The sequence below is a fragment of the Miscanthus floridulus genome, chromosome 2, assembly GCF_019320115.1.
Source record: "Miscanthus floridulus cultivar M001 chromosome 2, ASM1932011v1, whole genome shotgun sequence".
In the NCBI taxonomy this organism is placed as follows: domain Eukaryota; kingdom Viridiplantae; phylum Streptophyta; class Magnoliopsida; order Poales; family Poaceae; genus Miscanthus; species Miscanthus floridulus.
Genome location: NC_089581.1, coordinates 19,212,269 through 19,238,777, shown reverse-complemented (window position 1 = coordinate 19,238,777; position 26,509 = coordinate 19,212,269). Strand labels below are relative to the sequence as shown.

At 46.9% G+C, this 26,509-nt stretch overlaps 1 long non-coding RNA gene across 2 annotated transcripts; it reads right to left on the bottom strand.

Moving 5' to 3' along the window:
• Positions 1 to 522: 522 nt before the first annotated feature.
• Positions 523 to 5,590, bottom strand: LOC136538101 (uncharacterized). Of its 2 annotated transcripts, XR_010779197.1 has the most exons (4): positions 5,286 to 5,590; positions 4,906 to 5,178; positions 882 to 1,068; positions 523 to 742 (listed from the first exon to the last, which is right to left on the bottom strand). It is a non-coding gene; the product is annotated as an uncharacterized lncRNA (long non-coding RNA). The 2 variants fall into 2 exon arrangements; XR_010779198.1 differs by lacking the exon at positions 882 to 1,068.
• Between the last annotated feature and the right edge of the window lie 20,919 nt (positions 5,591 to 26,509).

Here is a 26,509-nt window from a genome sequence, read left to right as displayed (position 1 = left end):
ATCGATATACAACACTTGCAACATATCTCTGAGACATCTGAAACACTTGAAACATATTGTTGCATCATGCATTTTTAGCATAGCATCTGCTTGTTGCTCGGATGAATGGAGGCTCGTTGACGCGAAGCTTGATGCCGTCGTGGAGCTTGATGTCGCGGAGTGGCGTGGACGTCGTCGGTGTGGAGCTCGTCAACAGCACGGACCTTGGTAAGGGCAGGTGGATGGAGCGCGACTGCGACGGAAGGCGCGAGTCCAGACGGGGGCACGTGACGTGGGCGGATGGCGGGGGTGCGGGCGGGGCCGCGCGGAGTAGAGGCGAGCAGCACGTTGAGCGAGCAGGCGACGTGGGCAGAGACAGCGCGGGCGAGGCACAAGAATACGTATCCGTCCAGACAGACGGACGACATACAAGCAGCGTTACCGTTCAAATAAAGCCCAAATTTTACCCACAGCTAGCAACATTCGTCCGGAACTGTTTACGAACTTCGTTCCGAAACTACTTAATTATGCATGCAACAGCACAAAAACGCGGCGGTTTATTACTATCCACAACTCCACAAGTAATAAGCCGCATCAGGTATCCAAACATGCCGGAAAAGCAGTCTCCCTGTTGACCTTTCTCGGATCGTGACTTTCTTTTGTTTCGAGAATTAGGGCAAGATAGGCTCTAATGCCTGGGTGTTCCATCAGCAAGTTCTTCACGCTTGATCTCAAACACCTTCTGCAGTGCGTCTTCAACGACCTGCGTACGTTCGCAAGAATTTGGCGTCAGTTACGCTAGTCCAGTACAGCTGCGCTACACCAGTTTCGACACCAGTCCACAGGTGGTGTCCACTGTCCACAAAACAGGCTGCATCAAAACTAGACTTGCTACGTTTTACCTTGTGCTGAGTAGAGGCACCAGAAGTAACGGAGGCTGTGTTCTGCCGCTCATATAAGCCGGTTTATCAGTCGTGTTATAGTATTTTTCTCTACCAACAAATCAGCCGTACATATCACATATCAGCACAAAGGCCTCCAATTTTGATGGGTCCAACGGCAGTTCTCTTTCTCAATGACCATGGCATCCTGTCAGGCAAACCCAAATTCACTCCGAAATTTGTACATCTATACCGGATCGTAGTAATTTTGTGCTCGGCATTTGTGGGTCAGTGCTTTTTCTGGATCATTGAAACGTGTCCATTGGAGTAAACTTTTTTTTAGAAACCGGGTTTATATTTCACATATATTTCTGATAGTTTACATCCCAAATCTTACAAAGACACCCTCAAAAGAAAGGAAAATTACATCCAAGTCGTTGCAAGATTCTCCCGGTCGTCCTCGTCGCCGACGGTCGGAGCAAGAGCCTTGAAGCCGACCACCTTCCCGACGAAGGAACATCAAAGGTTTTCAGTGCCACCAAGTGTAGCACATCGGAAACACCGACATGCTTTGTACTTATTGAACGTCCAGGCTAAGCCAGATGGCCAGCGGCCACCACATCGCCGGAGAACAAGGAATCTGGCGCCTCATCTACCAATAACCCCCGCTCACCGAAAGACGATACACCCAGAAGGGGAAGCAAACCACCAGAAGAGGTGGGAGCTAAAAACCAACCCAGTTCCACAAGTTGGTAGACATACCTCCCAAGATTTTCGCCAGAGAGTCCATCATCAGTGCCGGCGCCGACAGAAACGATGGAGGGACAAAAGGATAACCCGACGAGATCTAGAGCATCCACCAGAACTCCAGATCCGACGAGCTCACACCTTATTAACCTCCAGGCTGCAGCGATGAGGGAGCCATCGCCGCCATCACCAGGACCTCCATGGAGGACTGAAGACCTCGGATGGCGTCCCATGGATGCCGCCGAAGGTAACCCTAAACTACTCAAACTATAACATATAATTAGTAGTAATAGACAACCGCACTTGCCCTCAACCAAATCCCTCACCTCCTGACGCCGGAGACGCCGACAGAGGCGAGAGATCCGGTGAGGAACAGGCCGGGATCGAGAAATCGCCCATTGTTCGACACTGAGTACTGTAGAGAGGGGAAAGAACGGGCGAGAGAGGACGCCTGGGCTAATCAGAGCCATCGGAGTAACCTTGCGTCCAAGCCGAGGCCGAAGCCGAAGCCGAAGCTCAGGCCCAAGATGGGACGAGGGAGACTGATCGGCATCTCGATAGTCGGGAACGCTCTTGTGGGCTTAAAACTCCGGAGGCGCCCATAGCGGTTGCGTCGGGAAGCTCAGGTGGGCTTAAAACTCCGGCGGCGCCCATAGATGTTGCTGGGTAACGCACGGAAAGCCGCTTTCGGGATGGAGTGAGGGTGCTGTGCACGAACACGTGGGCCGACCAATCCCAACCAAATCGCAGTGGGCTGCCCGGGTTTCGTGATCAGATTCAGTGCTTGCTATTGGGCCGCTTGAAATGCCATGCGCCCGCGGATTGAATTGGCCGAAGGTGAAAGGCCGCATTTTGACCTCCCTGATTTGAACAAGACTATTTTCTCTTAAATATTATTAGTTATTATTAGGGCAAACTATGACCTATAGTATTATACAAATACAAATTTTTATGACACAAAATTGATACTCACACTGTTTTTTTGACATGTTATATTAAGTTTGTCCTGAGTCAAATGTTCCTAACTTTAACCATCACTTTTCAAAAATCTATGTAGTTTCATAACATGTGAACTATATATTATGAAAGTATTTCTCATGGTGAATCTAAAAATATGAATTTTTATGTTGTTAACCTATACATTTTTTTGAAAAAAAACGATGGCCAAAGTTAGGAATATTTAACCAAGGACAAACCTAATACTATATGTTTTTCTCCTCCCCTCACAAAGAATATGAGTTGGAATGAAGCTGAAAAAAGTAGCTTATATTAGCTCTCTCCCTCATTTCTCTCTCTCATCCATGCATAAAGTTGTTGGTGAAGCTGTTTTGTCAAAAAGTTTTTTCCAAAACAGCTTAGCTTCACATAGAAAGTTGCTCATGAACCTGTTTTCCAAAAAAACAACTTTACTAGTGAAGCTTAGCTCTGCCAAATGAAACCATAATACGACATGTAAAAAATAGGAGCATAATTAGATTCCTTTGATAAAACTCCCTACATTCTAGAATGTTAGTTGTTTCAGTTTTTCATGTGTTGAACTTCTCTAATACTAACCAAGTTTCTGAAGAAAAAAAAATTGTCGGGTATCGATAGTAGGGATACCCAAAGCAAGGAAGTTAGCGTCCACGTAGACTTCCCCGGATGGCTCGAGACATATTAAAAGGTCTCGCCCGACCCCAAGGCCACGGGCTCCCTCTCGTCCGACCTCAAGGTCACAGGCTCCGTCTTGCCCGACCCCTTGGGTGCGGACTCCGTATCGCCCGACCCCAAGGACACGGTTTTTGTCTCGCCCGACCCCTTGGGTGCGGGCTCCGTCTCACCCGACCCCTTGGGTGCAGTTTCTGTCTCGTCCCACCCCAAGGACGCGGGCTCCGTCTCGCCCAAGGTCGCGGGCTCCATCTCGCCCGACCTCGAGGACGCGAGCTCCGTCTCGCCCGACCTCGAGGACGCGGTTTTCGTCTCGTCCGACAGGGACCCATATCACCGCCAACCACTCCAGGTCCAAGCATATGGACCTGGGTCAAAACTCTGACGCCTGGGAAGAGGCTGGCATGCCCCAATATAACCCGTGGCCATAACGGGCCATACTTGGGGATTCACATCAAGAACAGTGTTGAACGTGTCGGGGCTGTTCTACCTAATCCTCGTACGGACGCTGACAGGCGCGTTAGTTTACCGCGACGTCTGCCGGGACAGAGTGGAAAGCCATGACCGGCAGATGACGCCTGCGCATGGCGCCAGTGATGAACAGGGCCACGACATGGAGCCGTCCCTGTTGACATCTACAGGATCAGCGGGACCCGCATAAAGGGGAAGAAGGACCCGACGACCCTGGAAGCCTTCTTCTCTCTCTCATTCTTCTACTTTTTCCTCCTCTATAACCCACGCTTTCCCTTCGCCTATAAAAGGAGAAGCAGGGCGCCCCACGGTAGGGAGAATCAGAACACAAGAGCACAACACGAGCACACGACTGAGCGGCAATCGAGCTCTCAGCACCCGTTCACTCCTTCCACCAGAGACTTGGGATCCTTTCCCTTTTTCGCCTGTTTGTAACCCCTACGGCAAACCAAGTGCCGGTAACACAAGCAGCAACGAATTGGACGTAGGGACGTTCCGCCCGAACCAGTATAAACCCTTGTGTCCCCCGAGCACACCATCCGAGCCAGACACGCAAATACAAATTTACTCGTCGGTGGTCCAAAAACACTGACAAAAATATACTCAGGTCCATAAACCTAGCTTCATAAAATTTATTTACTACTTCCCCGGTTTACTACTTCCCCAGGTACCATAATTCTTGTTGTTTTGGACAAGATTGGTGTCAAACTTTTTAAAACTGTAACTCTTGATAACTTTTGGAATACGTAGTTTCAAGACGCTAAGACAACATGCATAGATTGATATAAACCTAGCTTAATAATTTTTTTTTGCTTGTTGATCTTTTGGATATATAAAAGGAAATCATAGCCAAATTAAGCCTTGTATTGGAAAATGTCTCAGCTGTCTAAAATAACAAGAATACGGGTCTGTTTGGTTCAAACCTTAGTTTGTCATGCTTAACCTCTGGCTAATTGTAGCTATCATAGAAAATATGACGAGTAAAATGGAAGCCACACTTATGATAAAGTTCAGCAAAAAAATGAGTCTATAATATGGGATATGATGCTAAGAAACTTGTGGCGTGACAAGTTATGGTTACGAACCAAACAATCAGTGGCGGAGCCAGCTTTTACTAAGACTAGGGCCTCTAAGAAGCCAAGAATATTGTATAGTACACATGATGAGATGAAAAAAATACCTATTGTCGAGTGCTGTGGTGCATTCGTATCTTCCATCGCCTCGTCAAGCTCTGCATATAAATAAGATAAAAAAAGGTAGCATACCATTATAACAAATTGTACTAGGTAACTTCTTTAAAGGAGACTTCAATTCTTGAAAATGTTGTAAGGTATCGTCATCTGGTATGCACGCAAATACATCTCGTTCAATATAACAAACCATCTGCTGATTCAACCATTCATCCGAGCATCTTGTGTAACACTAGCATCTTGGGTTTGGGTTGTTTCTCTATCTGTAAATCCATCATCGTATTTCTAATTTAAAATCAATCCAATTGAAATATTGAAACCAAAAATAGATTCAGTAATCACTAATCACTTAATCAGTATAGAAACTAACCACGGGGGGCAGCCGGGCAGGGGCAGGGGCAGTCCGCGGCCGTCTGGGTGGCGCCGGCGGCCGGCAGCTAGCTCCTTGCCTCCTTCCCTCCAAGGCTCCACTGGACGTCTGGACCTGGAGCTCGAGGGCAGGCGCGGCGGCCGCCGGCCAAGATGGGTGGCGCGCGGCGGCCGGCTGGGTGGCACGGGCGCCGGCAGCTAGCTCGGCCTCCTCGGTCCGCCCCTTCTCGCGACCTCACGCAGTCGCGCCTCCTCCCGTGCGGCCGTGCGAGAGACGAAGGGAGACGCCGAGACACAGAAAGGTGAGGCCTGAGTGCCCTAGCTTTGCTCCTGGGCCTTCAATATTGGGCTGAAAAAAGACATGGGGCATGTAGTGTTAGTGGGCCGACGACTAGGGCCTGGGCCGCAAATCCGCCCCTGCAAAAAATCCTTAATTGTGTAACTTTATCCCTAGTAGTGGTACATATTAAAATGCCAAGCTGGCCCTTGTCTCTAGCTAGTAAAACAGTAAAAGTACTTCTCCAAGCCTTGGATCCCCAGATGCCCAGGAGAATTGCCCAAGAAGCCAACCGTGCTGGTCCATTCTAGTTCCCTGAAGACGTTAACGTTCGGCCAAGCCAATTATTCTGACAATTATATAGTGTCATTGCTTGGAGTAATTAGCACGCTGATGAGGTGATCAATGGTGGCGAAAGCAATGTACATCATCAGTGCACGCGTTCCACACAAGCCATACATACGCGGTTACTCCCTCGATCACAAAGAAATTAAAATCGGAGCAACGACTAACAGCACGCCATGAGCAACGCACGACAGCGACCGTTCGACCGGCCGGGCCTCTCCTTTCAACTCGACGATCGATCCTCCCTTCCTTTCGTCCCCCCTCTGCCCTTTCCCGTAGCAAATCAACATCACCATCGATCTGCACACAAGTCTCCAGCAGTACGTACAGACAGTACGTGAAGGAACAGAGCAACTGAACACGCAGCAGCAGCAGCAGGATGCACAGGCTGCGCTTCCCTGAATGGGACAGCACGTCGGAACAAAAGCTCAGGACGGATAGACTGTGGACGACGGCCTGCGAGACGGGGCGGCCCGCGGTCAGTAGTCGTCGTCGGCGCGGCGGCAGAGATACGCTACGCCACTGCTGGCGTCCGTCGTCGACAGGTCGTCGTGTCTGCACTCTCGGGCCTCGGGAAGGGCGCATTCCCTTTGCATGCCCCAGCTAGGGAGCAGCTGTACGCAGCAGGTACGTGGCTGGCCCGGTGGCTGATGGATGGATCGGAGCTAGCTAGGCCCAGCCGAGATCGACGACGACGACGTGCGTACAGCCGCAGCGAGTCAGTGGCAGGCAGAATGGCAGCAGAGGCAGTCAGGCAGAGGCGGGCGCCTTGGATCACTCGGCGGCTGGCTGCTGCAGTTCTGCATGCCTCCTGCTCTCCTGGGACCTGCACTGCACTGCACTGCGCTGCGCGCCTTTATTTCAAAAAACTCGCAGGGGCCGGGGGAATGGCGATGGAGTCAGATGTCAGAGCTCAGACGGCGGCAGCGCGCGCGGCGGATGCCGTGGGCGCATTGGCAGTGGCCTAGCTGGGAGCATCTTGGCCGCCCCCCCCCCCCCCCCCCCCCCCCCCCGAAATCTCCTGATATTTCCGATATATCATCTTTATCCGTAAGTGCCGATAAGGAAATATCTATCTTTTTCGTACATATTTTGTTTAAATTTATTTAAATTTACTTAAATTCAAATTAAATTTTATTTGAATTTGGTCCGATATTTCCGATATATCATGTTTATCCTCTTTATCTGTGACCCCCGATAAATTTTAATTTCCGAAAATGAAAACCTTGGATGGGAGCATCTTGGCCGGCCGGACGGGCGTCCTGGCGCGCTGGCGCTGGCGGTGGTGGGCTGGGTCAGGGATCATCATCGATCAGTTCGTGATTCATCGGCTTGCAATTCGATCAGCGGGGCGTGTCGTGGAGCGCATGTGATCCATGTAGCAGTATGCAGAACTGGTTGAAGGACAGCAGGGATACCCATAGATGTCCAACGGGACGAGCCGGGCCAGCCCGGCACAGGCCCGTGCCAGGCACGGCCCGATGGGGATCGGGCCGGCACAGCACGTCGTGCCTCCCGGGCCGGGCCGAGGCGGGCATCGTGCCTGACCTACAGCCCAGGCACGGCCTGCTGGGCCGTTTTTTGGGACGGCCCGGCCCATGAAGCACGGCCAGCCCAGCGTGTCGGGACAGCCGGGGGAAGCGCGATCATCTAGAGAGAGGGGGGAGGGGAGGAAGCACGAGCAGCGGGAGATGTCAGTGGCCGCCGGCGAACTTGCCCTTGGCCCTTGACACCGGATCTAGCGTCGGGGCAGAGCTCGGGGCCAGCACGAGCAGCCAGAGAGAGGGGGAAGGGGAGGAAGCACGAGCAGCGGGAGATGGTTGTGGCCGCCGGCGGGCTTGCCCTTGGCCCTTGGCACCGGATCTGGCGTCGGGACGGAGCTCGGGGCCAGCGCGAGCAGCCAGAGAGAGGGGGAAGGGGAGGAAGCACGAGTAGTGGGAGATGGCAGTGGCCGCCAGCGAGCTTGCCATGCTGCGCGAGGGCGTCCCATGTCCGCGCTCGCCTCATGGCCCCGCTCGATGCAAGGGAAGGGGAAGGAGCCGGGAGCGTCCGCGGCGCAGAGGGGAGAGGAGCGAGTGCGTAGTGGCCGCGTGGGGAGGGGGCTGCGCGGGCGGAGGGAAGGGAGCACGCTCGCCTTGTGGCCTCGCGCCCTCGCCCAATGCGAGGGAAGGGGAGGGAGCCGGGAGCGTCCTTGGCGCAGAGGGGAGAGCAGCGAGTGCGGCGTGGGGAGGGAGTCGGAGCGTCCGTGGACTGGACCGTGTCGTGCCGGCACGTCGTGCCTGGGGTAAGGCCTAGGCACAGGCCTGCTCCTTCGAGCGCGGGCCAGCCTAGACCCGCTCGCCACCGGGTGGGGCCGTGCCATGCTCGGAGCGGGCCAAAAATGTAGGCTTGGTGCCCGGCTATTGTGCCGTGGGCTGCGTGAACATCTATAGGGATACCTAGACCACGAGAACCCAGTAGCTAGCCGGCTAGCCCTGCTGCTGGCTGCTGTTGCTGACACTGTCTGTCACACAAACTGTACCTGTACGTATGCGTCCGCTGCTCCTCCTGCTGCATCCGTTTTGTGACTCTAGGAGTACGTAAGTAGCGGCGGCAGGCGGCCGGGCAGATTCTGTGATTGTTAGTACTCCGATGCTCCCTCTGTCCCGATTTATTTGTCGTTTCCGATTTTCGTGCCACAAGTTTGACTTGATTTATAGAAAATACTAGCAACATTTGTATCTCCAAATAAATTTATTAAAAAACTAGATTCAAAGATCTTTCCGATGATACTAATTATGTATCATAAATATTAATATTTTTTAATATATATTTTGTTAAAATTGTTTTCTCGAGAAGCGAAAACGACAGATATTTTGGGACGGAGGGGGTACGTACTAAAGAGCGTAGCTAGTGAGGATATCTACACTTGTGCAGTGCGACCTTACCTCTTAGGCATATTTGGAACGAAGGAATCCAAAACGCAGGAATAGGAAAAAACGCAGGAATAAGGTATGATGAAAAGTGAAAAACTACGGGATTTCAAAACGCAGGAACAGAAAATTTAGGCTATTTGGAACACATGAATTTATAACATAGGAATTGTAATATGTTAGGCAAATATGGGTACTAATTGTAACATGTTACTATTGTGGGACCCATGCACTTACTCATCCACCCGCTTTTAGCAGCAGACAACCATGCATCTGATGAATTATTGCCGTAGTCACCTCGGGCTTCCGCGAAGGAATCAGAAACCAGAGATTGAAGTGGAGTTTTGCTTTCCCGTGAAACTGCAGAGAAGCTACAGTGTTCCATAGGAAATGAAAGATTACTTTCCTGTGTTCGAAACGCTCTACTGCCCTCCCGTTCCTGCGTTTTTGTTTCCTTTGATTTTTCTACGAAAATCCTTTGTTCCAAACGCCCCCTTAAACTGATACCAGAACGAATTCAATTTCTAGAGGCTCTTTTTTTTAGTTATTATTATGTAAAGAAAAAGGCTTTGAATCCGATGTAGTGCGTCGTATTCTTTGGCAGCGTAAAGGGTCCTCATGATTACTAGCTAGCTACTAGTAGCACACCACACCTCTGAACATACAACACCACTATCATGTTGCGTGTACAGTACCAGTGGCTGATACTAGGCTGCTAGTAGTACTGGTAGTACTTAAAACCAGAGGTGTGATAGCGTAGCTTCTTTGCCCTGTTTATTTGGCTGATAAGTTATGGCTGAAAATATTATTATCTGATTTATTATGAAATAAAAATATTATTTATTGATTAAAAAAATATGGCTTATAAACCCGAATGAATTAGGCGCCTATCTCTCTCATGGGTCATGCTGGCAGCAGATGGATGGGCCTGCGTCTGCGTGGGATCTCTATGATGGATGCTGCTCGCTGCACTGCACAAAAGCCGCCACCAAGCTAGGCCCCCATGCTCCTACTACAATCCAGGCCCGCTGCCCAAGAGCCCAGATGAGATGAGGGAGGGCAACAAGGCAACAAGAGAAACTAACGTAACATTGGACACCAGCTGGGCTTGTCACATGCCACTTGCCACGTACTACGTACGGAGTAGGTTCCTACAAAGCCAGCGTACGTACGTATATAATATGTATTCACGCTGATACAAAGCCAGCAAGACATGCATGGCATGACAGCATGCGCATACGAGCAAGCAAAGCGTATACTATGTGTTTGTGTGTATGTACGTACTCGTGCGTGTGTGGACCCGTACGTGCGGCTGTGGGTGGGTATACGTATTTTGTACGTAGGGCGGGCCGGGCGGGTCCGTCCGTCCGGCGTTGGCGGTCCCCGTGCAATGGGCCGACCGGGGGCAGAAGTGGTACGGTGGTGGTGGAAGAGTATTTTGGGTTAGCTGCAAGCACAGCTCAAAGCAGTTGTCCGTCATCTCTTTGGGACCAGATGCCCTCAACTCCAAGCTACGCCCCCGCCTCTTCTCCGTCCGTGCCTGGATGGTCCCCCGGTAAATGAACCAACCAGAATCACACCAACAGCTAGAAGATCTCCTGTGACCAGCCCCTCTGGCCGGCCGCCCACCCGGTGGTGTCCATCTGTGCTTCCACCCACTTCCTTAACTCAACACTCCATCCATCTTCGATCGATTCTCTCTTACCACTGGCCTGGCCCTGCTGCGTGCTCAGGAAGAGGTGATGGATTTTGATGGGGAACTGACACAACTTAATACACTAGGATACGATACGATCCAACGCCGCCGGTTGGTCGTGCTATTTTCACGGATCAAGGTACCATCCAGGCACAGGCGGGCGGCACGCCTGAGGGTTCAGAATTTCACCCGGTTTTCACCGAAAACCGGCGATTTTCGTTTCTATTGGTCCCCTCCGGTAAATACACATGCCGGTAATTTCGGTTCTATTTCGTTTAGGTTTTTTCAAATTTCAGTTAAAATTTCATGAAGATTTGAAAATTTTGACGGATATTTCAACCGATATTCACCGATTTTCGTTTCTATCGGACCCCTCCGATATTCATGTCTCAACCGGTAAGCTGAACTAAGGCCTTGTTTAGTTGGCGAATTTTTTGGCAAAATGGTACTGTAGCACTTTCGTTGTTATTTGACAATTAGTATCCAATCATAGTCTAATTAGGTTTAAAAGATTCGTCTCGTGAATTTCGTCTAAACTGTGTAATTAGTTTTATTTTTTATTTATATTTAATACTTCATGCATGCGTCCAAAGATTCGATGTGACGGGAAATCTTGAAAATATTTGCAAAATGGAAGGAACTAAACGGTACCTAACACAAACACAGCTGGTTAGGCTATAGGCCGGGCGGTGCGCACACGCAACGCGAACACACACATGCGTTCCCATGGGCGCGGCCGGTGCGCGCGGGAGGGAGGAGAGTCAGTGTGTGTGTGTGGCGGGAAGGGGCCGGTATGCATGGCGGCAGAGCGGCCCACGTCGGCGGGTAGCGGCGGATGCCAACGGCAGCGAAATGCTGTCGGCTTTAATAATTTATTATGACCAGTGTCGTCGTTATGGGCCTGCCGGCATGGCCTACCACGGCGGCAAGTTGTTGCACCGGTGATTCCCTTCCCTTCCCTTGGGGATTGCCTTGCCTGCCTGTATGTGTTCTCTCTCTCTCTCTCTCTCTCTCTCTCTCTCTCTCATCTCTCTGCCCTGCTGCCCCTGACCTGACCTGCTTGCTGCGCACCTTTGTGTGTGTCGTTGTGGACATCTCTCAACGCCCATCTTCTTCCTTCCCCCTTTCTCGCTCTCTACACACGTCACTTTCTTATCTTTAGTATTCTCCGTTTTCCCCTGTGGCACAGGAGAGAGGGGAGAGGGACAGCCAGCTGCTATCATGGGGAGATCAGAGATGAGAGAGAAAGAGAGAAATGATTAATTGTTTTCTCCTGTGTAATATAATATTATTAGTAGATACTATCGTGTCATGCACAGTGAGAGAGAGAGAGAGAGAGCACAGAAGAGGAAATGCACGGCGCTCATGGATGGGGAATTGCTGCCCCGGCCCTGATAAGAGTGATAGGGTTTTGTGGGGCCATGCATGCAGCAAGCAGCATCAGCAATTCAGCATGCATGCAGCAGCGACGACCCGGGCCGGGGCATGCCGTTCTCTGCCCTACTAGTAGTAGTATAGTGCCTTAAAAGGACTCGCCACGCCACCGATGAGAGCGCCAGCAGCCACCACACCACTCACTGACTGACTCTGAGGGCGGAGAAAGTGACTAACTGGAGAAAGATGTTGGGCATGCAGGTGCCATTGGCCGCCAGTTGCAAATAATCACCACAGTGATTGGGGGCGGGCGGCCGAGATGCATGGGGTCTCCTACTCCAGATGTGGCAGGCTGTTCGTATCCATCAGTGCACTCTGCTCTGCTGCTGGCACTGCCAGCCCCGCCGGCCCACCACACCACCCTCTTGCACTGGTGGCATGTCTCCTCCTACGCGCTGCTGCTGCTGCCCTACCATTACCATGCTCGATCGATCGCCCATGGAAATTGACTACTCAGAGCTCTGCTTTACACGATAGTGGTAGGTTATACTTATAATATCCCCTTTTCCATAGCCTAGTAGCTAGGAGGAGAAGGACTATTATATTTTATATATTTATATTCTTCCTCGAATATGATGATCCTCCCCTATGTCATTATGGATTCATGATTGTGTCTGTGAGCTGCACCCATTCAGGTATGGCATGTTCGTTTTTTTTATAATATGTCATTTTCATCTTATTTTTTTAACCGGAATAGTGTTTTTCTCTCACAATAAATCAGCCGGAACAGTGTTTTGGCTTGTTTTTTCAGCGAAGCGAACGGGGCCACTATCTTCTACTACTCGATTGCGTTGCATGCCCTGTGTTTATTTTTCAGATGTCAGATGTCGTCGTTGAGATGAACAGCACACTGTAAACGTCTATACTCCTAAGGTTGTGTTTAGATGCGCATGTATTCATCTCAATCCATATGGGTTAAAGTGGATTGGAGTAAAATTAAACTAAATTCTATTTCATTCCACTCTAATACATGTGGATTGAGGTGGATACACATGCATCAAACGATACCTAAACAACATCATCAGTGGGCGTCGACAACCTGAATTTCGCATGGGAATGGCATAGAGGACTACAGTAGTCACTTATCGATCGATTACATACACCGATGAATAAGACTGCATGAAAGGATTGGACCTTGGAGCGAGGTACTGTACCTCTACGGTTAACGCAGCTCGATCGGATGAATAATATCTTGCGTGCATTGCGCTGCAAACCGGTGGCCAATCTAGGGGATGGAAACCAAAAAAACAGTGAGGATCGATGTGGAACAATTCTGTGGCCTAGATTCTGCGTGGAGGTGTGGGCCTACTAGCTACCACTCACTCATGCACACCGGCCGGTCGGCCCTGAACTGAATATATACTAATACATTCGTCCCAAATACGACATTAGTTCTGAATTTGTCAAATTTTGTTAAATTTCACTAAGTTTATAGAAAATATTTATAACGTCTATATATGACTCCAAATAGATATATCATGAGAATATATTTCTTGTTAAGTCTAATAATAGATTGACATGGTAAAAAAGCTAGAATGACAAATATACTCTCTCTGTTTTGAATTGTAAGTCATTCTAACTTTTAGATACATAACTTTTACTATTTATAGTAGACATATGTAGTGAATATTGTACAATAAAAGCTATATATATATATATATATATATATATATATATATATATATATATATATATATATATATATATATATATATATATATATATATATATATATATATATATATATATATATATATATATATCTATATATATATATATATAGACACACACACCCCTAGACTAGATAACCAGTACGACTAGCGATTTGAAAACGAAGATAGTAGGATATATCATGCTTGTGTCTTACCTGATAGGCTGGCACTGGTGCAACTGTCATCAATTTAACTCCCCACGCCCGTCGCCGTCTGCCCCCATGTGCCCGCAAATCCTCAGGAGCGCGCACCCTTCACCCTTCCGAACGCGCGGCACGCGTGAACCGGAAACCGGCCGGTGGACGAACGCAGTGCAGCAGTGTGGAAGCCCCCAACTAACAGTGCCATGTGTGCCTGTCGTCCGATGGCGCAACCGCACAACGGGGCCGGATGGAGCTGGGCGTGCGTGCATGCGCCTACTACCGGCGGCGTAGCTAGCTGATTAATTGGGCAGCGACAGAGGTGCACCAACATATATACATACAGTATATATACGCATGCATGGCATGCAGGGACCTGATCGATCGAGGCCACCGTACCTTTTCTTGGCAGAGATGCTTCTATCTCCGTCGCCGGACGGTGCCAATCAGAAGCAACTCACCTGTGCGCACGCATGATTGGATTTGGGCGCGCACTTTGCATGTCGTCCATTTTACTCGACCCGAGAAGAATGCAATTCTAATATAGCCTCCTTTAGATCCACCTAATTACTAATTAACTTTATTGTTGTGTGTTGATTAGGAAAAAAACAACTAATAGTTAATTGTTAGCTCGGTGACAGGTAAGACATTAGCAAACTCATTAGCCGATAATCAAAATAAGATGTTAACTAACTTTTAACACATAAATGTTACCTACATGGGGTCCAGAAAGGTTCATATATAGCACCAAGTCAAACCATTTCGAGTCTAACCAAAATTATCAAATACTCCCTTCATTTCAAATTGTAAGAGCTTTGTTACGTATCTTGATATATATTATGTTTGGATACATAGTAAACGTTATGTATTTCAAAAAGCCTGAACAACTTACAATTTGAAACCACTACCATATACAGAGGTGCAGTGCAGTCGTGCAGAGAGGCGAGAAAGTGATAGATAGTGAGGGAAAGAGAAACTTTACGCTAAAGGGCTATGGTACAATGTTGACTACTAGCTTGCTAGATGCTGCTGCTTGATCAAGCTGAGGTTTTGCACCTACTTGATGCATGGTTCTCTCTCTGTAATCTGTATCTTTCTTTGCTGCAGAGCAGTATTGCAGGGCTGCAGAGGTCGGACGACATGCATGCAGCAAAAGGCCACCACCCCATGCTGCTGTGTTGCGCCGCACTAGCTAGTGGAGGAGGAGGAGGGGGGAAAGGCGCCTTTGATCCACTGGCGTCGTGCGTTTAGATACGCTGATTAGGACACGGTGATATCGATCGAGAAGGCCATCAAAGGCTTGGAAAGGTGCGGATGATAGTCTATTAGATAGTACTACTTCTATATGATATATAGGCTAGGCGTGATCAGTAGTTGTTGGTGCCTAGCTAGGTACCTAGCTGCTAGCTAGAAGGCCAACGTCTAGCAGATTTTCGATCCATTACGTGTACATCCATGCTCAGAAACTAGTGTTACTCTCTTATATATATCATTGTTAAGCGTCACAATTGGAGTGATTTCCTTTTGTGCACCTACCAGCAGCTAGCTTGTGTGGTTCCGACTTGCGACCTCAGAATAATCTAATCCCGTTGTTGGGAGTATTAGGTCACGTCAACAAGCAGCCAATTGCTAGAGTATTTCTTTTTCTTTTTCGTGCCTCCTTGACCCGGTGCTGACAACCACAACCTGCTGCGGTTCACCGGCAGAATTTTCTTCGGGAGAAGAACGCCGGCGAAAGTGCAGCCTTGTCCTGCGTCACACGTCACACGCGCGCGTGACATGATTGGCCATCTGATCTGCAAAAAACAAATGATATATTACCAGTCGGAGCATCCTTTTTTGGTGCCGATTCATTTGCAGTAGTACGTAAAGACTGCGAGGAGTAGTACCAAGCCACCTCGAGAAAGACTGCGACCGACCTCCTGAGATGCAGCTGCATCTGCGCGCCGTGTGTGCGCTATAGCCTAGCCTACCCGAGGTTTTTGTGCTCGGGCGCCTGCAAAATTGCCCGTTTCGCGAGGTTTTGGGGACGCCTGTAGGTGATCGGAGTCGTCATCTGTTCTGGCTGACCAACGTACTACGCCAGGCGCTCGGTTTGGCCGTTTGGGGTATCTATCTATCAGGCGGCAGCTGCAGCTGCTCAACGATCCAGTTCCAGCAGCAGCTACAGCTTGCTTGGAACAACAGGCAGGAAGGAGCTAGCCGACGAGCTGACATGGCCATATGTGCACGTGGGGGAGCCGTCGTCTCACGTGATTGGGGCCTGGCCAGGCGCCGAGACAAGAGGAGGAGGGTGGGGGGCGAGGGCGCGAGGCCTTTGGATGCTGCCGCTCGCTGTGGTCCGCGTCCGCCTTTTGTTTTCGGCTCTCCTTGTCATGCCCGGCGGTCCTTTCAGCTAATTGCAGAGGGAGAAAACTGAAAACTACGCCACACGCAACAACAACAATGTGATTGTCTCTCCAGAGAGAAAAAAAAAATTCTTTTTTGGTGGAGAAATCTGTCATCATCCAGCATATGTATGTTCTTCCCATTCAGAATTCACATGGGAGATTTTTTTTTCTTCATTTGAGCCCTAGCCGTCCTCAAACTAATGCCTTTAATCTGCCGATGATATTTTCCTACTTTTCAGTTGAGTCACACGTTGTGAATCTCTGAGATCCTTCATCGATGCGACAGCATCCTCGAACCCAAGTCAAGGGAGATGGCAAACATCAGCGGACGAGCCATATGTGTGTCAGTAGTGCATGTGTCAGTACTATAGAGAATTTAGAATGTTCTGCCCTGTCTGAAGGGCATTTCTTTCCAGCCACTGTTCCAATCAAGCTACACTACTAGTATTGCTTTTTCAGTGGTGTAACTTTCAAGATATCTTATGCCCTTTCAGGACACGATCCTTAACTTTTGGAGAGGACAGCCGTCCATCCAATCCTATCTTAATACTAATAACACACAGGATTTGCACATCTCTATTCCCCCTCTAAGATCCACCGGTAGAGAACAGAGCTTTACTCCCGGTGGGAAACCCCCTCTAGTCCTGGTTCCCCACCCGGGAGCAAACATCCGGGACTAAAGGGGGTCCTTTAGTCCCGGGTCAGGAACCGGGACTAAAGGGGCGGTGGGTAACACCAACCGGGACTAAAGGTGTCTCCTGACATGCCACGATGGCCGGTACCCTTTAGTCCCGGTTGGTAATACGAACCGGGACTAAAGGTTTTTTTTTCTTTTCTTTTCATTTTTTTGTTTTCTTTTCAAAATAGGTTTTCGAAGTCGTATTGTACGCTGCTAATTATACATTTATACGCACGTATAGTATGTTTCGGTTCAAGCACAGGGAACGTATTAAATCACACAATTCAAGCATAGAAATATATATATATATATATATATATATATATATATATATATATATATATATATATATATATATATATATATATATATTTATATTTACATGCATGCATGCATATGTGCATTTTACATTATATTATTTCATGTGCATATATTACAAAAGATTGCATTACAGTTGTTGTGATATAACAAGTTTCCTCTCATCCTCTAGCTTGGCTTCCATGGCAGTATTGGGTCGAAGTAGAACTCGCCCTTGGAATCGATGATCTGGTCATTAAAAAATTCAGCTATAGACTCTTGAATTGCTTTGATTTGGTCTTGCCGTATGACCTTTTTCTCCAACCATCGAGCCTACAGGTTTGAATTAAAGGAAAATAAATTAATATATGTATATATATATAAAGACATAGTAACACAATCAATAATAATAATTAAATGAATATATAGTGTATTTTTAACGTACTTTGAGTCTCTCTGTAGGAGTTCTTTGGGAGACCACCTTGATAAACTTGCAAACATAGTAACCACAGTAGTTGTTCCTCTGTTCCTGCCTCAGACACCACTTTACGAGAAAAAGATTTGTCATCCAATCTGGTGATCCGGTGAAAGCTATATGTTTAATTAATAAAGATGATGCGATTTAGGGGACTTACTTTCAAAGGGATTACATTCAGTGGAGCTTTGCATTTTCCCATGTGTTGCTTCTCAATAAAGGTTTTCCAAACATTGCCCAATAAAAAATTTGCCACGTCATCAGATATAGTTAATCATCATGTTTGTGTGTATATATAGTTGCTAGAGATACCAAAATTACCTCTGGATAATATCTATCATATCTTGGTAGTCTTGTTGTGGTTTTCTCATTGAGTCATAGATTATCAAGTGACTTTTCACCAGATCGATGTCCATCAATATCCAGTGATTGCTGCATGTGTTTATAGGATATAACGCATAACACTCATTAATTAACTAGAATCAACATATGAGCCATTAAGGATGATCGACATTATTAACACTCACTTGAAGTTGTAGGGAAAGAGTATATCCTTCTTGTGGCGTTGGTTCACTAAGAAGTTCATGAGGTTACTCTCTGACTCAGACTTCCAATTAGGCTTTGGAGTAACTGGGTCTTTAAATACTATATGGGGATCAACAAAACCAATTTCATTGCAGCCTTCCTTTCTGAGCTCTGTCATTGTAAATCTGCATATATATAGTACTTGTTATGATAATTTATATGCATATACACACATATGATGAGTTTAATAATAGATCGAAAGAATTATTACTTACAGGCAATAGCAGCTAATGATAACTTTGTCCAGAGAGGTCAGGTGGCATAGTTGATAAAATTCTGCAAAGTTAACATACATAACATCATCGCCACGGAACCAATGTTCGTCTCTAATTCTGACACCAACGCAGAAGTCTCCACTGGTAGACGCCTGCATGTACCACTTGTTTAGCAGGTACATTTGCGTCCCCAGATCACATAAGGCTTGAGGGTTGTATAGACTCTGGCCTAGTACAAATTTTTTCTTCCAAATATCAACCTCCACCGCACTCTCAATGTTTCCATCACCAAACATCTGGTAAAGGTCGAAACCAATCTCTTCAATAAATTCAACAAGGTGATCCAAATCGACATCCGAAGGTATGTTTGCCTGATGCATTAATCCTAAATTCGAACCATATTCATTACCAACAACTAGTGGGGGGACTGATTAGTGCGATTGTTGTCTGAGTTGTGCAACCCTTTCTCTGCCCGCTTCTTTTTCTGTGCCACCTCAATTGACTTGGTGAGAGTGCGGTCATAGTCCGTTAACATTGATTTAGACGGCTTACGAGATTCCCGCTGTTGTTGCTGGTAAGAAGCCACCTTTTTTCTTAGAATATCTGGAGCTACGAAGAAGTACGGTTTCTCTGGGTTTCTCCTTGCTTCTTGATCCTTTTTAAGTTTGTCATAGAATCTGAACATATCTTTTTTATATGCATTAGTTACTTCTTCCTTCTCTTCAGATATTATTTTAGGAATAGCCCTTGGTTTCACGGTGGCTTTCTTTGCCGGCGGGGACTGGTTCTTCGTTTGCGGGGCTGGCCTCTTGCTAGTACTTGGCTTCTTGGTAGGCGGGGGCGGGGGAGGCGTTGGAGACCTCCTTGGAGGTGGTGGCAGCGGCGTTGGAGACCTCCTTAGAGGTGGTGGCTACGGCGTTGGAGACCTCCTTGGAGATGGTGTGGATGCAGCCTCACCTTCCAACACATTGTCATCATACAGAGCACTATGATGATCTGATGATTGAACAATTAGATTTAGGTTGGAGGAGGATCTGCTACAAAAAAAGGAATGACATATTATTATGAGCATATTGTTAATTATTTAAGCCAATATAAATTAATGATGTAGTGTTTTCATCCGCACCTATGGTGAGGTAGTTCAGGAGGAGGTGGAGGCGATATCCCAGGAATGATGATGTAGCGCTTGCGCCATAGAATGAATGTCTTCTCTGCTTCTCCTAGAGTCTTCTCGCCATCACCTTCAGGAATGTCAAGAGGTAAATCACTAAAACCTTTTTTAGCTTTATCTACCGAGATGGTAGCATATCCTTCTTGGATTATATTCCCATGAATCCTTGGTGTCTTGGTTCGGTCGATAGGATTAACAAGATCGATAGCCACCTTGATTGTGCAACATCTTTGGGCTTCTTCGGCTGGATCACTGTCTCATTAGCCACCGTATCTGCCTGTTGTGCAAGATATTTTTGCACGAGTTTAACATACTCTTCCTCCTAGTAGAAGCCTGAACATCGTCCACTGCCATCCCACTGAAATTAAAACAAAAAATTAGAACTTTAATCACAACCATCATGAAAATAGGTATAAACTAACCATAATCATTAAATACGATAAAATAACTCACATTGCGATCTGGACACTTGTAGAAGATACGACCCTTGTTGGGACCCTCCTTCCTCACTCGGTACTCCATCACAATCTTCGTCTCATCACGACACTTGCCGCATGGAATGAGAGGGAGGCCCGGCCTAAGTCGCTTTGGAAACCCATGAAAGGCCGAGGACCCGGAAGCAGTTGCCATCTACTCTCTATACTCATTTTTTAATACACTATAAATTTCTCATTTTATAAACAAATAAAATTAAGAAACTATAAAATTATCTATATCTCTAAACAATGATATTTTTAATGGTCATTGTGTTCTCGTCTTTTACTGCGGTAGGTAAGTAATTCACATGATATTTCCGCAAATTAACAGAAGAATGGGAGTGTACACACATAACAATCGATTATCATTTATATTTATATATATACTATGTTTGGGTACGGTGATTGACAGACTACTGCGACGATATCGGGACGTGTGAATAAATAATCATCCGTACTAGTTGACCTTGCTTATGTGATCATCTCGGCGAGCATTTCTCCACCGGACGGCACCGTACTTGGCCACGGAAGAGCTCCGATTCTACGAGGAAGGGAACACGGTCTTCCACGACCGTTGCCGCTCTCCCTCGTAGAATCAAAGCTCCTCCTTGACGTCCGTTACCGCTCAGCAGAGAACATGCTCGCTGAAATGAACACGGTCCGCTAGTTCAACTAGCTACTTTAACCTTCCTTCATGTAAATATGCAAGCTTGAAGTGATTTTGAGCTCAAATTGCTTACAAATGAAAAAAAAAACCACAATAAAGAACCATATATATAGTGAACAAAATGGGATAAGACAATGATAAAACATGAGAGTATAAAGTTGGTAACCTTTAGAACCAAAGACTCGATGGAGGAATCGAAGAAATCGATGGAGGAATCGAAGAATGGATGGAGAAAGAGCAAGAACACTGCTTAAATTTGAACTTAAGCTCTCGGGCGGGCTCAGGGAGGAAGAAGACGGCCAGCAGGATTTATAGCTCAAAAACATGTTTTAATAAATAACCATCTGTACTAGTTGACCTTGCTTACGTGATCATCTCGGCGAGCATTTCTCCACCGGATGGCACCGTACTTGGTCAAGGAAGAGCTCCGATTCTACGAGGAAGGGAACACGGTCTTCCACGATCGTTGCTGCTCTCCCTCGTAGAATCAAAGCTCCTCCTTGATGTCCGTTACCGCTCGGTAGAGAACATGCTCGCCAAGCTGAACACGGTCCACAAATTCAACTAGTACGGATTTTTCTATAATTTTCTAACTATTTTCTAAGTTTTTCATTTCATAAAAAGTTAAAATAAAATGTTTAGTCGCGGAGTCCATAGAAATGACCATATTTTGACCTAGCAATGCATTGTCAATTGTCATTGCGTTGCATTGCACCCCGGACCGGATTCTGGACAATAAAATACTATGGTCGATCGATGCCGTTCTTTGTCGTACAGTCGCACGGCGACGACCGACGGACCCGTTCAACCACCAAATCTATCAGGCCTGGTTGTTCGGGCGTATTGTCAAAAGAGAACGGATTTTCTTCCTATTGCACGGCCTTGCATTGCATCTGTCATACTAGTCGGAGGCACTAGTCCCTATACTCATTTTTTAATACACTATAAATTTCTCATTTTATAAACAAATAAAATTAAAAAACTCTAAAATTCTCTATATCTCTAAACAATGAAGTGTGCTATGCATGCTACAAATGAATGGTGAATACTAGTTTTTAATAGCTACTTTAACCTTCCTTCATGTAAATATGCAAGCTTGAAGTGATTTTGAGCTCAAATTGCTTACAAATGAAAAAAACCACAATAAAGAACCATATATATATAGTGAACAAAATGAGATAAGACAATGGTGAAAAATGAGAGTATGAGATTGGTAACCTTTATAATTGAAGAATCGACGGAGGAATCGAAGAATGGATGGAGGGACAATGGAGGGAGGAAGCAAGAACACTAGTGCAGTGAGCTTCAAAATGTGCTGAGCTCGGGCTCGGGGAGGAAGAAGGAGACGGCCGGGATATAAAGGGGGGACCTTTAGTCCCAGTTGGTGGCTCCAACCGAGACTAAAGGTCCCTCCCAATGGCTACTGCGCCAGACAGAGGTGGTAGAGACCTTTAGTCCCGGTTAGAGCCACCAACCGGGAGTAAAAGTCTACCTTTAGTCCTGGTTGGTGGCTCCAACCGGGACTAAAGGTCCCTGCCACCTCTGTCTGGCGCAGTAGCCGTTGGGAGAGACCTTTAGTCCGGGTTGAAGCCATCAACCGGGACTAAAGGTATCTCTAGTCCCGAACGCAAAAAATGTCAGGACTAGAGCCCATTTTAACCGAGGATCAAAGGTATGTTCTCTACTAGTGATCAAAAGTGTTATGACCCTTAGTGTGCAGTTGCATTTGTTTCGGGGTAATCTTACTACTACTCAGTGGCGGGCATAGGCCTCGGGCTGGTCGTGCTATGGCCTGGGTCCTTAGTTTAACAATCCAACAGTAAATCACCACACTAATGAAGGTTTACGCTTAAGTTGTAGTATTTTCATGTATATATAAAGGGTCTTAGCATGATATTGGGTCCGTCCCTGCTACTACTTGTTGCAAGCTTAAACAGATGATCCACGTTAATGTACACGAGACGCTGAAAAGGACCAAGTGGCATTTCCCTCTCTTCTCCTTATTTGTTGAACATTTGCACCATGGTCATGATCACCATCTCCACCATTTCCTTAGCCTTGCTCAACTCCAAGTGTGGACCTAATTCAATCACCTCCATTGAAAACATTATCTACTAATTGTCACTCAATTACCAAAACCAAACTAGGACTTTCATTAAGTTATACTAAAACTCTACGGCAACAAATTGTAAGTTTTTACTTTGGATAAGTTTATATACTTTGACTGAACCATTATGACATATCAATATACTAGTACTTTAATCGTAAGCACTCTATTTTTATATAAATGAGTACTATAACACATAAGAATTCTTTAATAAGAAATTTAGCATCTCTGGTGTTGTGGTGTAGGCTAAAATGACTGATTATTCCATCACAGTAACTAAGGTAGCATTTGGTTGAGAGCTACCTAGAAACAACGGGATGAGATGGACCTGTCTCAAATTTTAGGAACGAGATAATCCCATTTGTTGTTTGGTTAAGGAGGGATGAGACTAATCCGCTTTTTGTTTGGTTTAGTCAAAAGTGGGATCGATCACAAGACATATAGGTCCCACTAGTCGGCCACAATTTTTCCTCATCTCACCTTCCGTTTCTTCCCCCGGCCCGCATCACCTGTACACGAAAGAATCGATGTCGTTGTGGGTGGCGTCGCCCCGGTGCCTCGTCCGCGCCTTTGCGCGCCGTGCCCATGGCTCCTCCTTCCCCTCTGCACCTTGTAACATCCTAAAATTTGCATTCTTTTAAAATTAGTAAATATGATTTATTTAAGCAAAGGTGTGTGCATTAAAAGATAGGGAAATAATAAATTTTGTGGAATTAAAATTTAAAAATAAGGTTAGAAAACTTTTTGATGCATACATGCTGCTGCATGTCATTTTGTGAATGCTTGGAATTTATTAAATATTTCACAAAGAATTGAAATTTGAATTTTAAAAAGGGATTTGGAAAATAGTAGAAAAGAAAAGAATCTTTTTTCTTCCCCTTTCTTGAATTCGGCCCGCTGGCCCCCTCTCCCCTTTCCCCGCTCGGCCCGGCACCGCAGCCCAGCTCTCCCCTTTCCCCGCCCTGCGGCCCAGCACCCCGCCAACCGCCAGCCCAGACGCGCGCCTCGGCCGCTCGGCCCAGCAAGCCGCGCTAGGCAACCGTCGCCCACGCTCCCCCGTGCCCTGCTGCTGACGCCTGGGCCCCGCTTGTCGGCGCCGCCTTCTTCCCCACGCGGCTCGGAACCGCCGCGCCCGGCCTGGCCACAACTGCCGCCCACGACTGGCATCGTGGGAGCGCCCCCCCTCACGCCTCGGCCGCTACAAATAGCAGCCGAGCCATCCCCCGTGCACCCTGCTGCCTCCCCGCACTCGTCTTCGCGCTCGCCAAGCACCGAGGAAGCCCCGCAACCGCCGCAGCCGAAGGTCGCCGGGATCCGCCGTCTTCTCCTTCGCACGGACCGCCGCCGCTGAGCTTCCCCGTCCTCCTTCCTCTCCGCGGTGAGAATCCCCCGGCCTCCCTCTATCTCCCGGTACCTCTACATTCTCTTTTCTTGGCTTCTTGAGCTCTGGCCGCGAGCTCCGCAAGCCGTGGTCGCCGGCCACGGCGGCCACCGCGCTACCCGTTATTCTTGGCCACCGTATCGGCATGGCCGAGACCCCCTTCCTCCCCCGCGTCCCCCGGTGTGCTCGGATTTCTGTTTGGTGAACCCTAGCCCCTAACTACACGCGACCGAGACCTCCACGCCGCCGGCAATGGCGCCTCACCACCGGCATCACTGTGCCCGGCCGGAATTCTTCTCTCTCCCTCCCCAGGTCTAATCTGAGCCCTCCATCCATGATCCGACGGCCATGATCAGCCGATACCCATTCGCGTGGCTATTTTGTAAAAGAGACCCTACACTTTTCTAAGTCCTAACCCGCAGTCCAAGGCGTAGTTCCCCGAATGCGCAATCTCGTTTGGAAAGCGTAAACTTCACGGTTTAAGTCAAAAATACGTTTTCAGTATTTACAGAAATGTCATTTGAACTGTTTCGCTTATAAAATTGTCGTTTTAGCTCCGAATTGATCTATTCAAATCGCGTTAGCTTCGTAATTTCATAAGCTACATGTTGGAACTACTGTTAGTCAAGTATGGAACTTTTTAATTTCATGATTAGATTTAATTAAATATATGGCTATAGGAAAACCCGTTTAAATCATAACTTTCGCAATTTAGCTCCGTTTTTCATGAACTTCGCGTTGACGTGATCGTAGCGAGACGTAGATTATGTTTACAAACATTTTATCTTGTTTTCAATACTGTTGGTGTACTGTTCTAATGATAGGAATGTTTACTTTGCATGAATGCTTTTGGAATGTTGTATGTTGCTGTGTTGGTCGCGTTCAGACGGTGAGGAAAACGTTGGAGACCAAGAACTCTTCGATGACCAGCAGGACCAGCACGAGTTTGTGAACCAAGGCAAGTATAGCATGGGCCTTCCTTGATATCCTATTTCACTTTAATCAATTACTCATTTGCATGTGTCTAATTTTGATACCCGTAAGGACATCCTAGTGATTGATTATCCTGTTCCTTATCTCCTATGGGTTAAATGCATATGCGTAGATTGCTAGTGCTCTAACGAAACTTGATATACATGATGATGAATGATTCTATGGAACAAAGTGAGTAACATGATTTATAACAACTGTTCCATAGGGCGAAAGTGCAAATGACCTTTGTTCATGTTGCTCCCAGCTCTCCATAAGGACTTATCTGTCGGCAAAAGCTGGGACTGACAGTGCAACCGGGAGAGTCATATGGCTCTGACTTTAGCTCAGTAATAGGATCTTTCCTAGCTAGTTAGAGGTTACCTTTTTGGCGCAAATGGGGCTTGCCACGTTGGGTATAGGGCTGCCTCTGTTCCTATGAGTATAGCCGCAATGGATATGTGCCATAGGAAAGGGGGGTTCCTACATCTGCCTGCCAAGGAAACCTAGCGGCCCTAACTTGTTGGGGAAACCTATAAAATGGCTTCATAGTGTACCCTGCCCGCTCACCTTGGTAGTGACATGGGAGTAATTAACCCGGGCATATGGGGATCACGACTCGCGGTGAAATTGCACCACCTCTGCAGAGGGTAACAAACTGTTATAATAGCCATGCTCACGGTTACAAGCAGCCCGGAAAACTCACAGAATAGATGGCTACTTATAATGTTGTTCATACATGATGAATATGATGATATTATGATGATGTTTCATGACTCAATTGGTTCTGATATATGATTATGTGGGTTGAAAAGGGAGCTTAAGCATAACTTGATAATACTTAATAATAAAATCTTGACTTACTAAAAGTGCTAACTGCAGTAAACCAGTGTCAACCTTTTGAGCTTCATAACCCCATGTTATCTTGTTGAGTACGGGAAGTACTTACACTTGTTTACTTTCTATTTTTGGATAAAAATCTCGGATGGGTAACAGATGACAACGGGTATGAAGAGTTTCCTGAAGATTATTAGGCTTGTAGTCAACCAGTCGACCGTCCCTGTGTTGGAGCTACCACAAGAGAGCTATCTATTTACTTTTCGCTGTGATGTGTAAGACTATGTAATGCTATTATTCGTTATGTAAGATACACCGTGATGATACTTTTTATAATTTGTCAACTTATGTGTGTGACTGATCCCTGGGCACACATGAGTTTAGTGCATTCAATTTTATCCTTAAAATTGGGTGTGACAAATTGATATCAGAGCTGTGTTGACTGTAGGACGCAAGCCTA